Source organism: Dromaius novaehollandiae, chromosome 2 (genome assembly GCF_036370855.1).
Source record: "Dromaius novaehollandiae isolate bDroNov1 chromosome 2, bDroNov1.hap1, whole genome shotgun sequence".
NCBI lineage: Eukaryota > Metazoa > Chordata > Aves > Casuariiformes > Dromaiidae > Dromaius > Dromaius novaehollandiae.
The window spans coordinates 103,151,978-103,169,176 of record NC_088099.1 but is presented as its reverse complement, the minus strand read 5'-3'; the positions used below and the strand labels follow the sequence as shown (position 1 = coordinate 103,169,176).

The 17,199-nt window shown below is 43.0% G+C and overlaps 1 long non-coding RNA gene across 1 annotated transcript; it reads left to right on the top strand.

Annotated features, from left to right (window-relative positions):
- The first annotated feature begins 4,399 nt into the window (after positions 1 to 4,399).
- LOC112991995 (uncharacterized) lies at positions 4,400 to 16,894 on the top strand. The gene is made up of 4 exons (XR_003261415.2): positions 4,400 to 4,488; positions 8,996 to 9,088; positions 12,729 to 13,002; positions 13,486 to 16,894. It is a non-coding gene; the product is annotated as an uncharacterized LOC112991995 (long non-coding RNA).
- The last annotated feature ends 305 nt before the right edge of the window (positions 16,895 to 17,199 follow it).

Sequence of the window (17,199 nt, the reverse complement as noted above, 5' to 3'; positions counted from 1 at the left end):
TGAACACTGTCCATTCCTCAGAATTCACCAATGTCCTTTGTAAGTCCTTCATTACCTCTTTATCTGCCTATTATAAAGGCTGTTCCTTCTCTCATGATACCTGGTAAAGGTGATTGCATTCTGCTGCTTTTGTCAAATGAATGACAGAGAGTATGAAAAAATGTCAGTCATTTTGGTTCAGTATTTGGGGCTCTGAGGAACTTCTTGCTCTCAAGAAACTTCATGTTTTGTCACTCCTCAGATGTACATAGCAAACTGAAGAGGTTAATACTCTGGTAGTGCAGTGGAAATTGAAATTGCCTGACATTCTCTTAAAGCCACTCTTGAAGAGCATTGAGGGGGTCTTCTGGATGGCATGAATTTGCCATTTCAGGTAAACTGGCTTCCCTGCATTCCTGTGACTGGCGCTAAGCCCCAGACAAATTGTAACAGCGATCTCTGAGAAGATGAGTGTGCCAGGGCTCTGCTGTGACTCCATGTCCATGTGCTCAACACTCTGCCCTGTTTCAGGAAGCCTGCTCGTTCCCCACACTCTGTGTCACTCCACACCCATGCAGCTCAACCAGCAGTCCAAGGTGTAGCCCAGTTGGAACTACTGGTCCCAGCCCTGTACATTCAACCTGCCAGGCATTCGGAGGAAGTCTCAGCCAGGCCGTTCCTTCAGGTCTGGGAGGCTGCGCGGTCTCCCTCTCCCTGTCTCCCCTGCAGTGCCAGGCCAGCTGTTCCTTCTTTGAAGAGAGGAGGCGTGAAGCTTCTGGGCTGGGGAGGAAGGCACAGAGCAGCTGGTGAGGGTAGAAGCTGGCAGGCACCCTGCACTTTGAAATTTTAAAACAAAACCCCAGTTTGCCCTGCAATGAACTTTAGGGAGAAACTCCTTGGAATTCTTTTCACATGGGTGTTGTCTACTACACCAGCAATAAAAGACATACCTGATCATGGTATCAGGCTGGTCAGCACAGAGCCTGCTGCTCATGCCTGATCTGTTTTCTGTGAACTCTGTGGTCAAAAGTGCATGCTTCTAATCTGGAATTTAGATGATGGATTATTTTAAACACTTGCAAGGGCACAGCTAGTCAAGTGAAAAACTGCACTTCTTGTGTATATAAAAGGGATTTGAAGTGGGTGGTGTCCCCTTTCCTTATTTGCAACGTATATAAGATTGGCTTATTGCTAACATTTGCTCTGATTACCTTTTTAGCTCCTGCACAGCAGGGATGCTGGGCTTTAGGTTGAGGATGGAAGGGAAGGTGGGGGCCGGACAGACCTTCTGGTTGACACAGAGCTGTAGTCTGCAAAGTTATTTCTGACAGTTTTTAAATGTCTAGAGTCCCTTCATGAAGGGAATTCTTTGTGCTAAGTGTGTCTGTGTTAAAGGGAAGAAACAAAAATGTAAATGAGGAGGGGCCGAGCTGCCTAAATGAATATCTGCTGTCTTCTGGGTGAATCAGGTTGTATTTCCTGGCATGAGGGTGACCTGTGGTTTGAAGGCTGGGGAGGGGAGAGCTCTGTGCCAATTACCAGGCCCAGCTGGAAAATGGCTGGAGCCTCATTGCTCCTGGGGAACTGAGAGAAGAGCTGGGGCCGGGAGACGATGTCTGAGGCCGCCCCTGGAGCGGAGGCATTGCGGGAAGAGAGCCACAGGGAAGGAGGCTCGTGTTTGATCTGCTACCCCGATTTTTGCTGAAGAGTGGATCTGAGCCCCAGAGGCGACTTGGGCAGGGGCTGGGAAACCCCTGGCTCCCTCCACACAGGCAGGCAGCGCTTTGCCCAGGAGGCACATGCAGTGGGGTAACTGGTCCCTGGAAAGCAGTGGGAAACGCTGGCTGCTCTGCATTATTCATCCCAGCTGGGGCCCAGGAACTCATTAGGGCATTTGCGCAGGAGGTGGGGGGCTTGGCTTCAAGCTCCCGCGCTGCCTGATTCAGATGGAGGGCTCAATGCCTGTCTCTGAAGTCCAATGTACGGATCCGGTCTTGGAGGTATTTCCTGCCTCTTTTCCCTCTTCCTAAAGAGTCTTTGTTTTGAACTTGGAGAGGATGGGTTTGTTTCTGAGCTTGCCAAAACTTTTACATGATGGGGAAAAGGGTTTAGGCCCAACTCCAGTGGGCCCCAGGGTCTCTGTGGCTGGCAGCCTTTCAGCATTAGCGGCATAATCACTCTGTCTGTCTGCCATGCTTGCCGACATGGCCACTGGCAACTCCCTTGTCTTTAAATCATCTCAAAAAGTGAGCGTCCCTTTGACATCTCACTCAGGCTTGATGTGCCAGGCCCCGTTCTTGTGGCCTGCTGCCACACAGGTCAGCAGTCATGGAGAGGGCTGGAAACCACCAGCCAAAGCGATGCCACAGCAAAACCTGCCTCTCTCCACTAGCCTGGCTCTTTCAGTCTATTGAGTGTAGTAACAGACCGATAAATTAGTACTATTTATTTTAATGCTTGGTGCTGCTCTAATAACAAGGCTTAATTTTAAATCTCACTCTGCCCAGCACAGTATAAATCCAATGTTTCTAAAAAATCCCCCTTTGCAGGTTTATAACTCTAGTTAAGAAATAGTTCTCCTTGGAGATGCATTGCCATGCATTAGCCCAGGCATGGATAATTGAGGAAGGTTTGAAAAAGTCGGACAGGCACACGCTCACAAGCAGAGCTCCCCCTGACAAGCACACTTAGAACAAAGATTCAGGGTCCTTCCTGTTTAGCAGTCTTGAGTGATGTTATAGCAGAGCTATTTATTAAGTGTTTTAATGAACATATTTCCATTTGGAAAATGAACATCAACATTTGATAGAAGTTAATTAAAATGATATAAAATGTGACCTTGAAAAGATTAAGTGACGTTAGTGACAGGTTAGCTTTCCCTCACATTTCTTCAAACACAGCCTCTTAGTCCAAATCCATAAAAACATGCTGTGGATTTTCAGGGCAACTTGTTACTTACCCTTCTTTGAGTCAGCATCTAAGTAAAGAAAATAGGAATTTGACCTGAGAAAATGAGTGACCAATTACAAAAAAAAAAAAAAAAAAAAAAAAAAAAATCTTTAGGTGAATTAAGGTCCTATTTGAAGGCATACTTAATCTGACCTTATGCTGGCTGCCATGGAAAGGACAAACATGTTCTTTTCCCATGGAAATACAGGGAGAAAACATGTGTCTTGTACCTTGGTGTGATCCCTGTCCTAGCCCCTTGCATGTATTGACCAGAGCTGGCATGCTGAGGAAGAAATGGTTATTGCTCAATGAGTGGCCCTGTTTGGAGATAAAATGCTGGAACTGGCAGGATGGGGACGGTTTGCTGTGTAGAGAGCACTCCTGTTCTCATTCCAAGGGCAGTAGCTTAGTTAATGAGGTATTATGAGGTATTAATGAGGTATTAATGAGGTACCTGACCATGTATAGTTCACAGTGTGACAAATACTGAGGTAATCTTTATTAAATATTAACGCTATATGTAGATCTGGCCCATTCTGGTGGCTTAGCTCACACTTGGGAGTCATTACGGTCAAATGCCGGGGTAAGTCACTGTAATGTCTCTCATCACTGAATAGCAACCAAACAAGAATAGCTTGAACAAGGAAAAGAGGGTGAAGTAAGGGGGAAAAAAGCACACAATGAAAGAGATGGGGGCTCAGCTTGTGGTTGCATGATATGTTTCCTCAGAGAGGAAAAGTGGTTTAGGACATTCCCTCCTTGCTGGTGCCTGTGCTGTGGTTCCCAGCCCCTCTGCTGTGCTACCACAGCAATCCTGTCCAGACAGGCTGGAAACCAGGGCACTGCAGTGGCCTGAACTAAAACAAAACACCCAGGCCTCCAGCCTCCTGAGCGACAGCCACCACTGCTCAGTGGGCAGCAGACCCCTCAGAGCATTAACAAACAGCTAGGGGGGCCAATAATGTCTTATGCCATCATAGCTCCACTGCAATGGTCATCTGGTCTAAGGCCCTAGAGAGCATTCCTGCTGGGTTTTGTGGGTATGTTCACCTGCATAAAGTCAGTCTTGTTTGAAAGTGTTTGTGAGATCAAGTGCCCAATTTGAATTCAGATGCCCAACAGAGGGATCCGCGGTATAAAATGTTGGCCTATAAAACCACTTTAAATTATCTTTCACTTACAGGGTGCTGAAGCTCCAGTCCCTTGTTGCTGTAGCCTCTCTGTTCACCCTGTTAGGGAACTGTGTTTCCCCCAGGCACTTAGACTGTGACAGCAGCAGCCTCTGTCTATGTACTAAAAGAAAAAATTGATTTGAGGCTCCAGTTCCCACCCCTAATATTTATTTAAATATTTTACTCTGACTTAAGACATTATTACCTAAATGCTCTATCCACTGCCCTAAGGGAATGTTTTAAAATGTTTTGATTCCTTTATGTTGTGTTCTTTTTATTCCATTTGTCAAACAGTGCAGCTGGGAGCCTAATGCAGACACTAGGAATAGAAGAAAGTCCCAACATCGCCAGTGCTCAACCCTCCCTTCAACAACAGGGAGCAGAGAAGGTGGGTTTTGCCTCGGGGAATGGGGGAGGACTAGAAGCAGACATATGCTAAATTTTCAGTAAGAAATCTCAAGCAAGATTGTATTGACTAGGGCCTTATGCATACAGCAAAAATGTCAGTGGTAAATCAGAAAGTAAATTCAATAAGAATAAAGCAACTAGCACCAACCCCTGTCTTGGAACATAATTTTCCAGCCCCACTCAGAGTAAAGCTTGCTCTTTCTCTCAGTCCTAACCCTAATGCTAAACCTATTCTGGGCCTTATAGTAGGCATCCCCTCCTTTCCACAACGATGATTTCCTCAGAAACCATTCTTTTTGCAGCCCTCAGTTTCCTTTGGCAGCCTCTTTCCAGTCCCACACCAAATGTAGCTTTGAGCTTTCTCTCTTTCTCAGCCATAACCCTGTCCCATAAGGCAGGGTCCCCACTGTCCAGACACTCAGTATCCCTAGAGATGAATTCTAATATCTGCCCTCAATTTCCCTTGGCACCCTCTTTCAGTCTCACCAACAAACGTACCTTCGGGCTTTCACTTTTTCTCTACAATTACCCTCACCCTAGTCTGATCCTTAAAAATGACACCCAGCCCTCCCACAGATCGAGTATTCCTCAGCAGAGAATTCTCTTTCCAGCTCTCATTTTCCTCTCACATCTTCCTTACAGCTCCCATACAACCATAGCTCTGGGCTTTCACTTTTTTTTTTTCTCAGTCCTGATCCTCATCCTATTCCTAGGCAGACCCATAGGCCACAGACCCTGCTCCACCCAGACTCTCTGTATTCCTCAGAGAAGAGTTCAAGGTCCTGCCCTGTTTCTTCTTGCAAAACCTTTCCGAGCCCACTTCCTGCTGTGGCTTTGAGTGTTCTCCTTCTCTCAGTCTTAACCCTAACCCTACAAGGACTCTACTCCGCTCAGAGACTCGTGACTCCTCAGAAGAGGTTGCTGGCCTTGGTTTCCTTTGGAAGACACTTTCCAATTGCACTACAGCTGAAGCACTGGGTTGTCTCTCATTACAACCCCTAACCATGGGGAAGTCCATCCATACGTCATGGACTCTGCTCCGTCCAACGTCTCAATATTTCTCCAAGAAGAAGTCCAGCCCAACTCCAGCTGTGGCTCTTGGCTTTCTCTTTCTCTCCACTCTAACTCCAAGCTGACTAACAGACCCAGGGCCACAGTCTGTCCAGACACTCAGTATTCCTGAGTGTCAACCTTTCTCTTCCTCTTAGCCCTAACCCTTGGCTGACCAGTATTTCTCTCACTATTTCTCAGAGGAGAATTCTAGCATTTGCCCTAAGTTTTCTTTGGTGGTACTTCTCCAAGAATACCCCTGGGTTTTGTCTTTGTCTCATCCCTAACCCTAACCCTAGGCTGACCTATAGGCAAAGAACCCCACTCTATCCAGAGTCTCAATATTCTTTCAAGGACAATTTTAGTATCAGTCAGTTTATTTCGGAAGATACTTTCCAAGCCCCTACGGCTATAGCTGTAAGCAACCATTTAAGCAAATATGACATACACAAGTCTGTGGGTCCAGATGGGATGCATCTGAATGTGCTGGGCAGCCATTGCAATGTTGCTGTCTATCATCTTTGAAAGGTCATAGTGATTGGGGGAGGCTCCTTACAGTAGAAAAAAAGGCAAACTTTATACCCATTACCAAGAAGGACAAACAGGAGAATCCAGCAAACTACAGGCCAGTTAGCCTCACATCAATTCCTTGTTATGCAGTGAATGCCCCTGGAAGCCATGTTCAGTTGTAAGAAGGTGTCTGGGAACATCAAGCACAGATTTACCAATGGTAAATCATGCCTTACCAATCTGATTGCCTTTTATCATAGAGAGGACTGGCTGTCTGGTTAAGGGGAGAGCAATGCATTTTGTACATCTTTACTTTAGCAAGGCCTTCAAGACAGTTTCCCATTGTATCTTTATATACAAACTGGTAAGATACAATATGGATTGGTAGCCAAAAAGGTGGATGGAAAATCAGCTGGACTGGTGGGCTTGAAGTACCGTGATCAACAGTACAAAGGCCAACAGGTGGCTGGGAACTAGTGCTGTTCCTCAGGGGTCGATGCTGGGGCCAGTAATGTTTAACGTGCCTCTATTGGTAGCCTGGATGAAAGGACGAAGAACATCCTCAAGAAGTTTTTACTGAAACAGGGAAGTGGTTTATATGCTAGAGAGCAGGGCTGCCAAGCAGAGGGACCTGGGCAGGCTTGAAAAATGGACTGAGCTGAACCTTGTGAAGTTCAAAAATACAAATGTAAAGTCCTGCACCTGGATAACCCCATGCACCAGTATGGGCTGGGGGCCAAGTGACTAGAAAGTATCTTTGCAGAAAAAGACCTGGGGATCCTTTTGGACAAAAAAACTGAACATGAGTCAGCCATGTGCCCTCAAAGCAAAGAAGGCCAACTGTGTCATGGGCTGTGTGGGCAAGAGCACAGCCAGCAGATTGAAGGAATGGAGTCTTTCCTGACGTCCTCACTGCCATTTTTCCTTTTCGCACAAGTGACTCCAGATTCCCCCAGCATTATTTTTCCCCGTTTTCTCCTTCCTTCCTTCTCCTTTTCCCTGCCTACATACCTGTTGGAGAGAGAAAGGTAGCATTAAAAATATACATACATACTGTGGGTGCAGGGAGAGGGCAGCTCCCTCGACTCAGAGTGTCATTAGATTAGGGCAGACCAGTTTTGGGTGCAGTATATCATGCTGTACTCCAACAGCTCACTTGACTATTTCCCCACAGGGCAGAGCATTTGCTTTCCCTCTGAATTCATACATCACCTGACAGAACACAGTCATCAAAAATGTGGAATCTCACTTCACTGCAGGATCATTACAAGGGTTTAAAAGAGAACATTTCACCATCTTATATATCTTGTCAGACAACACTTGGCAGGTTGTCCGAGGGATATGAATACCTTTCCCAGCTGAACAGTTGGCTCAAGGAGTGTCATTTACAGCTATAGACAGGCTCAGACCAATCCTCCCCCAGGCTGGGAGACCCAGAAACTCAGAACCAATGTAATGTTTTCAGCATATACCTAACTCTCCATATTCTTTGTGTGTGCCTTTCTCTCACAACAGAGAGGCAAGCAATCACAACAGTGAAATACTTTACATAAAGCTTTTCATCCAGGAATATCCAAGGCTGACTCCATGGATCAGCAGATTATGGTCCGGCTCTCTGCTCATTGTGCTTGGAGCCACTGATAGGCCCATTTTCCTGTGAATTTGTCAAGTTCCTGCCTGAACCCCACTTACCTTGCTGGCTTCTGCAGCAATGAGATCCAGAGAAGAATCTCATCCTGTGTGAAAAGTTACTTTCTTTACTTTGTTTTCTAAAACTCACAGCTTGATCATTTCATTGGCCATGCCTAAATTCTCTGGTGGCAAGAAACACCATTCCTCCCATTTTGGATCATGACCTAATCATATCAAATTATTGTTGGCTAACTTACTCTAGTATCACCAAACTAGTTGGTAGGAAACTGCAGAACTAACCCTTCGCTGGGCATTAGATATGCCATTACTGCTATTCTCTTTCCTACTAGAGCATGAAAGGTGCATAGCAACACTCATAGACCTCTTCAAAACATACCACATAGTCCGACACTACAGTCTGCCCTGGAATTTCTTGTCACCTGTTGTGTGCCCTGATGAGTGGAGTTCCACACAACGAGAGATGCGGATGCTTCAGGAGACTGGAGATGCTCCTGGAGACTCTATGTGACCCTACTGGTACAGGGGAGTTGGACCAGATGATTTTTAGAGGTCCCTTCCAACTCCAACTATTCTGTGATTCTGTGACTAACTTTCTTATTTCTTTTCCTGCTCAGGGAATGCAGGCAGAAGTGATTAGCATGGATGCTATCTACTGCCTACAGGAGACTGTGATATATGTAACTTCTCCTTTGTGATTAATAAACATTGCTGATTAAAAAAATGTGTCCAGAGCTCATCAAGATACTAAAATCAACATGTTTGTTAAGGCAAAGACAATTCTTGAGTACTTCCACTTTGTCTTTGCCAAATCAGCAAGTAACGTACTGAGACACAACGGTCATACAATATCAGGAATGTTTCCTTTTAGGCAATAAAGACCTAGGGAGTTAACCTTGTCCCGGGACCCTGAAATTGCAAACCCTGCATTACTTACACTCTGCTGTTTCTATGAAGACTCAGCTGCACATAATTCAGCAGTACCTGTTTTCAGCATTGTCCTGTTCCCATACCTTGTCCTACTGCCAGTGCTTAGTTAAGATACCAGGCAGGAGATACAAAATCAGATTGCAGGCTGTTTTAGTCAAATTCCTGTTGAAGCTAATTTATCAAAGAAAAAAATGGTTGTGAGGTATTAGTGACTACTGAGGCTTCACTCACCTTTCCTTTCCTTCTTTTTATTGCCTTCAAAATGAAGACCAAATGACCATAGCTATCTGTCATTAGGCCAAAAATATTCTTTTCTGTGACATTAAGCAAGCACTCTACTCCAACAGATAAATGCCTTGAAGACAAGCGAGCATGGAAAAGAAGAAGAAGAATACGAAGAAAATAAGTTTGTTATGTGCCTATGGAAAGGGTTTTATAGGGTAAGTGAAACTACTAAGAGAAAACTGTTGAGAATGATGAGAAAGGCTGTCCCTGAGGCAGTTGGTCGCAGCCCCAGGGTTAACACACCATTCACACTGTGGGTACTTGTAGCCACCTCTGGTTTCACTCTCCTTTGCCTTGAAAGCAATCGAGGGTCAAAGTATTGTGCTGTTTTTCATGAGTTTCATTTCCAACAGCACCAAAAAACTCATAAAAAAGAATGAATGTGTGGAGCCAAACTAGTGGTCTAAACTGACTATTTTCTCTCTTAAGCTCTCAATATGAAGATGGAAAGCATATGCCAGAGGAACATCCTGTTTTTTTTCCATGTTTCTAAATGGGACAAGGGATGGCCTCAACAAGATTTTCATCACCTTATAAATTAGCAATATTAGGCATGATGACTCTTCTGGAAGCAATTATCATTGGGGTGCAGATGCATTAGGGTGCACCCAAGAGTGCAGCTAACAAGCATATCAGGAGTGTGGTACTCTATGCATTTATCTACACATGCCTAGCATCGTCTGATGACACAGAAATAAATTACACTTGGTACTTACAAAATACTGAGGACTGATTGAAGTATAATTATTGCTTTTCCAGTATGACTGGTGGACTGCAGTATGACAGAGCTGATATCTTACTGGAAGGAAAGGAGCAAGACATCTTTTTATTTCACTGATACACTCTTCTAACTCCCACTAGTGTTTGAAATCCTGATACTCCCTGTAGAAATGATGGGCTGGAAACCTTTTCTTCTGCCTCATTTTTCCCTTACTCATCTGAAGACAGTGAATTGCCACCTATTATCGTCCTAGTCCTTGTTAAAAGAGGCCCTTTTATTTTTTTTTACCTGAGTTATAAAAAAATTGCTCCAGCTGGGTACAGTGGACCTGTCATAAACATTTAAGATGTACTGTAGTATCATATTTTCTGGACAGTATAATAGAATTCCATTTATTGTTTCCCAAGGAGTAAACTTGGAAATGAATGGCTTTTTGAAGGGGCCAGCCTTGTATTAAAGTTGATTGATTCCATTCATCCTCCAACAGGCTCCTCAGCAAAACAATTTCCCCTGAATTAAGCAATATGATGTAAATTACATGGTAATTGATTTAATAAAAATATATGATGCAAACTAACATGAGGAAAAGCATCTTAAGGAATAGCAGCCTGATTCTCTGAAAAGCTCAGGTAATGGGAAGGCTGCTGAAAATGAGGTCAGAAAAACAATGAAAAGAAGTCTTTGTAGATTTTTTTTCATCATTTCTATTTCCCTAATAGATGAGTGAATTCCCCCTTCTCTGTCATTAAATATGTTTGAAAAGCTGTCTCCTTTTTTCCTCCCTCTACCCAATTATTAATCTATTTTTAAAAATAATAATACAATCAGTTCTAGTGTTAATGCTTTCTGGGGCAAATAAATGTACTTTTCATGACTTATTTTTCTGATCTAGGTTCTCTTTTGAGTTTCAAGGGAGAAAGATGTTTTCCATTTCTTCTCCAAAACTCCATGTTAATACTCTCATGCATTGTTGCACAAGCGTTACTGCTCATATATATTCTGTAGAAAACCCACGAGACAGTGTTAAGGCAAAATATCCTCTTCCTGCACTCCTCACTTCAGCTGCTACTTCTTTCATCTGTGGAGATGGTAGAGACTTCCCAGTTGTGAAGCTTCATGACACAATTCGTGATGATTTTTTGGGGGGGCATTCTTATGAAAATGTAGCTTTCTTGTAGTATAGCTTTTCTCTTTGTGGCACAGTTTACTGCAGAAAAATATAAGACTCTCTTCCTATCTGCTATTTGCTGTCATCTGCCTCCTTATGGTGTGGACAAACCCTAGCAGGTAATGTTGCAGAAAGTGCCATGTTGGTCTCTGCTCTTTGACATTTAGAGGAGGAAAAGCTGTATTTTAGTACACATGTGCAAGCTGTGCAGAAATAATGGAGGAATGGCAAAGTAATGAAATCCTAGGAAGGGATGGAGACTTACCGAAGGGTTGCAAGAACTGGCAAAAGAACATAAGCAAGGACTGCCAGGATGGGCAGGTACCTAGAAGGCATTGGGAAAGGGGTAATTGGCCTAAACTTTGGATAAACTCCTGCAACTCAGGTCCAGAAAGATGTGTAATTGTCACTCAGGAGCCTAACTGGAAAACATTGCTAGCTGGATAAGCACCTACCTTTATGGTTTCAAAGCCTCAGAATGTGTCTGATGTAGCAATGGATTCACATCAGGCAGCCTGATTTTACTGTGATTAGTTGCAGCTCTTATGTCTGCAAAATTAGTCCAACAGTATCATGAGCACAATTGTTTTGGAGAGAGGTAATATTTTTCCAACTTTCCCTTGAGGAAAAGACCTCCCACTGTCATTTTGTGGTTGTCATTTGTTCTGATCTTGGTCAGAATCAGAAAACAATAAGTGCAAATACAAAATGGTTTAGTTTGTTTTTTAGGCTTAAATTAGACTTCTTCAGGAGTCCTTTAAGAGCACAAACACATTTCAGCTCAGGCTATGATCAGAGGCTCTGATTCAGATCTTATTTTAGTACATCTCCTTTCCTGAAGCAAACTATCACTTTCCTGGCTGGCAGTCTGCCTCAGCTGGAATATTTTCCATACTGAGCTCCACATAAGCAATGTCCTAAAGTGTGCCTTTCGAGAAAGAAGAAATATCTGGAGTCTCACTGCCTTTTATCAAAACAGTAAACAGTGATTTCTGACCAGTCTTTTCCTTGATAGAGTACATCAAAGGATAAGAAATTATTGCTTTCTGAAATTGGCAATGTCAGTCCTTGACATAGGGGAGGTCAGTGAAAAAGGGTTAGCTTTGGTGTTCTTGTGGCATTAGGTCTGAACGGCTCTGTGAGATCACTAGCACAACCTGCCATTCACAGACCCCCAAGGATTTCTTTTTTAAATGAAAGGTTGCAAAAATCTCATTCTCTATTCCAGCACTACACAGACAACATGTTCCCCTTCCCCCCATCAATTGGATGAAGCTAATGGGAATCAGGTCCTTAATGGAGGGCAATTCTGCGCAGGTGGGAAGGCATAAAACATTTGCCAACCAACCTGTTTTGACTGGTGGTCAATAAAATATTAATATGTGACCTTCATCATTTTCACTTTCCATTAAAAACCTCAGGACACTGGAACCAAGGCATTAAAAAAAAACACTTCTATTTCCTGGTAACCAGCATTTAAAAGAAAAATAAAAATATAACTATACTCCTTGCATTTGTAATCAGGAAGCTTCCTCTGTCATTGTCTGGGTCCGGTCTTAGCTGCCGTCGTCTTTTTTAAAATATTTCAGATGCAACTGAAAATGAGTGACTTAGCTTCTCTCTATATCCAAACGAGTATTGTCTATGGAAGCTAAGAGAGGAGAGCTTCTTGCTTCAGCCACATACTTTGCTGGAATATTACTATGATCTCTCTGGTCCAGTACCACTCAAGAAAGCTGTGTAAAGCCTAAAAGATTGGAGCTACCTGCTTCACAGAAGGTTGGGTGAATGTAAAGCTTAGTATATTTTGTATCTTTTCCATATTAAGTTGATTTATGCCGTAGGGTGGCAAGAGAGCTAGTCAACACATGAATGAACTAACAAGGATTTACTTCTGTTTTTACAGTGCCTCATAACCTAGTGTGTTTGTGCATGCACAAAGCCACCTTAGTGTTCAAAGGCAACACCTCTTCATGAATGCCACCAATATTACAGAAGACTGAATTGGTCTGCAACCAGAATCAGCCTCCATTCCTCCATTTTTTGCTACATGGATAAATGCATCTGCCTCGGAGAGATGGGAAAGACTGCTTGGCCGCTGGAAGCACAAGACAGAAACTTCATGCATCATACGCATCACTGATGCTCAGGTCTGCCACAAGCTTCTTTCATGAGCTTTGGTAAGTCACCTCATTTCTTGGTCTTAACAGATCCTAAACTGATCCTAAATGTGTTCCTTTCTGTCTGTTGTATTTAGGACTGTTTTTTGCATGGCTTTGTGTCTGTGATATGAGGTGAAATCTTGAAGCCATTACAATTAGTAGGAGATTCTGACTATGGCTGGAATTTCACCCCAAGGCATCTTTATGATCTTGCTCAGATGTGAAAGCTCCTAGTGAGTTAAAAGGTATTGCTCTTGTGCTGAAAATTATACAAATGCTTGCTATTAGAAGTACTAGGTCATGTAGTATTACAGATGAAGCAATGTGAAGAGATGATATTTGTGTCATGCATAATAAGCATCCAGAAGACTTGGGGCAGAAATTACAGTATAAATGAAGACTTTTCATTGCACAAGAATGTTTTGCATTGCTTTACTTGAAAATGATTGCAAACATAAGGCCACAGTTTTAACCAATTTCTTTTCCTTCTTTTTTTAATAGGATTATTTTCATTTTAGGAATTGAGTTCTCCTGTGTTACATATACTGTCCTATGATTTTCCTCACCCTCCTGCAAGGCTACTCATGGACTAGTGTATGAAAAACAGTAAAATTAGGAACTGTGTGAAGAAATGATACAGTGTGGGAAGAAAGACAATCATCTTTAACACCTGACTGAGCATCAAATATAGACTCAATGGTCAGTGCAGAAAGGATGCCCTTGGAGCTAACTTTTGCCTAACACATGTTGTTTGAATCTTTTTCTTATCGTCAGCTCTGTGTATGGTGCAAGGGAGAGAAGTGTGACTGCTTGGTGTGCAGTGGCTTGTGTCTGCAGTGCTCAGGGCGGCATCCCCTGGAGCAGGGTGGCCTGAGTGCTGCTTGGCCAAGGTCTCCGCTGATGCCCCTGGGACTCTGAGACATAAAAATCATTATTGTGTGTTATTTTTATGCAAAGTACTTTATGTACTGAGGTGGCGTGTCACAGACTCCTCGGGTGGTGCCTGCTTGGTCAAGAGCATGTAAGCTGCCCTGGGACAAGATGGGAGGATGCCAGCCTTGCTAGGACAGTGCTGGCAGCTCTCCCTGGGGAGAAGAGCTGGATACAGTGTCATCTGTGGCCATAATGTCTGTCTGCATTGTTCGTCCATTGCCTTTGCTCAGATTTCCTCTGGGAGGAAAATGATTGATTTACTCCAGAAGGAATGAACTGCCATGCAGGCACTATAAAGGGCAACAGAAAAGAGTTGGGGAGAGAGAAAAGAGAATCCCAGCTCACATTTTTACCATAATTGTACCCTGGACAGCAATCCCCAAGGTGAAAGAGAGTATTGGAGTCTACTCTTACTGTGACTGTGGGCCACACAACGTGCAGAAGGCTCTTAAAATCTAAATTTTCTGACATGATTGCTGCTTCAAGTGATCAGTCCCTACAGTACAAGATAGTGTAACCTAATGGCCCCTGCCATAGTAATGCCAATACAAGAGCATTTCTTTTTCTCAGCTCACTTTGCTGCATGTGGGAACAGACTTGTCATTGATGCTTTAGATTCTACACTTTACCCTACACTAAAAGGTATAGATCATTTCTGAAACCAGTGTTCTTTCTCTAAGTAGTGGAAAACGTAATATGAGGCACTCATGGTTTACATTTGCAAACGCTATCCCTACTCCCAACCCTAACTCTGATGTCAGGGTGCCAATCTTTGCAGGAAAAGAACATGTAAAGGAGAAATGACTCTTGCCAACCTTAGTCGTCTTCATAGCCTTATAGGTGCTGTAACATTCAGCAATACACTGGGCTTCTGAAACTTTAGGTTTTCCAGCTCTTCAAAACCTGATCACAGTTACAATCAGGGAACCAATCTCTGTTGTAAAAGAGCACGCAAAGAATTTGCCCTTCTGAACACAAATTTTCTCGTTATCTCTGCGGGCCCTGCATACTCCCAGATGTAGTTATGCTTCTGAAGTTTTATATTCCCCAAGCTGTAACTATAATCCAAACACTAACCTAATGTTCTTCACAGCCAGGAGATGAGCCCCTTCCCTAAAGAAGCACATATTTTTACCTCTACTAGCACCAGCTCTCCTGCCATTGTTGAAGGCCCTATAGGATGTATATCTCATTGAAGTGGGCTGCAGAAGCCAAATCTACCCCATCCCCTGGTCCTACTTACAGCCAAAGGATCATTCCTCATGGAAAAAGAGAACTTATGACCCCAGTCACAACTGCACCAGTCCTTTTCCTGGCTCTTCGGTCCCTCTAGAGTCCATGAGTAGGCTGGCCTCTATAAAGCGTTGATGTCCTCAACCTAATTTGAACCCCAGCTGTGTCCTTAATTCGGCAAGAGGACCACAGTCCAAGTGAAAACAAGGAATTTGTCCCCAACACCAGCTTTCTGCATAATTCTGGGGGCTCTGCAGAATCCACATGAAAATTGGGCTCTCAAAGCATTAGAATCCCAAATCTTTGCCATAAACCCAGTCCTAACATTGACCTTCTTTTTACCCCAGGAGCTAGTAATCACAGTAAAAGAGAATGCAACACCTACGAACATCTGCCTCCTTCCTAAACCTGTGGCTTTTGACATACTCTGCAGGAAACTAGCCTCATAAAGCTATTGCTGTGTATACACTGGCTTTGTGGATGGCATCGGGCAGAGATCCTGGGGCAAATGGATGTGCAGGGGTTAAATCCTGGCTACTCAACACTTACAAGCTCTGGAGAGAGAGAACTGGCCACAGCTGCCTGCATAGCAGCTGAAACATTAAAAACACACGCACTCACACACACATGCACTCACACACATACATGGTGTCTCCTCTGTTCAAAATACATATACTAATGGTATGGCTTTGCTTGCAGCCTTCAGAGAAGGGCATCTGATAGCATAATGTTGTTATATTTCATTCCTGAGAAGAAAGGTTTAGAGAGCAAAGCCTGCCAGGATATAGTTGAGAGAGTGTTTCTTCTGGAGGAAGCCAAATTTGTTGCTTTCCAATACCCTCTCTTTGCAGATTCTGGGAGACACTGTCCCTTCTCAGGTGCCTAAGTTTCCTCTTAGATGTTCACTCCGCAAAGGAGCTAGCATGCATACAGTATGTGCAATCAGGGGAGCAGAACAAAACAAGGAATGACCCAATTTGCCAAAGCAGACACATTAGGCAGCTACTACCTTAATTACCTACTGGATGTCTCAGTTTAGGTGATGTGACAGTTTCCCAGTGATAACAATTATGTTTCTGGGCAGACATTCACTTTTTTGGTGAGCTTATCAAGGCCTGCTAGATAAAATATGCATGAACACATCTTGCCCATCCTTCACAGACAGGCTTCTCTTACCAGCAGGTTAGTATGTGCCCTTGTGTAGCTGACAGTGTTGGGAACATTTTTCATCCTTGCTGCAGTAAAGTGACAGTGGAGAGCTTTCTGGGAAGTCTTTTAAACTTGTTCTTGGTACCATTTTCTTGATATGATTTGATCCATATGTTACTGGAAAACAGTACAGCACAAACACAAGAATAATGCACATCTTTTGAAAAAAGAGAGAGATAGAGACAGTCAAGATTATGAATGCTGTATTTTTTTTTAACTTTGTCTCATTCCTGAAGCTGCCTTCAGCAATTTCTGTAAGAAAAGATTGTTATTAGTGTTGGTAGTATTGCAGTAACATTCAGCTAATGATTTTTAGGAAATGGTTACAGAGATACCTGTTTGTTTGTGTGTGTACATGAAAAAGAAATATGCCATTTATATAAAATATCCTGTCTGCATGTACCCAGTTAGTATTTGAAGACTGTTTATAGACTGTTATACTCTGTTGGTGCTAAAATTGATTTCTTGGCTTAATTATTTTGCAATAGGATAAACCCACTAATTGTGCACCTAAATAAAATTGAATTTTAACAAATTGAATGACTTTTATTTTACCTTGGATGATAATTTATTGACACAAATAGAACTCCTTAATTAAACTTGGCATATCCAGGTCTGTTGAGGCCACATGTTAAACCCTTTTGCCATGTGGCTTTACTGTTTTTTTTAACTTTAGAACAATGTCTTGATATTCCTAGATTAGATTGTGTTTATTAAGGGCTGTACAGCCAGTGAATTATTTTGGCTGTGTTCATAAGGATCCCACAGGGGTTTAGCATAGTTCTCTGAAGAAGGACTATTAATTTATAATTTCTCATTAAATACATCAGAGATTGAAAC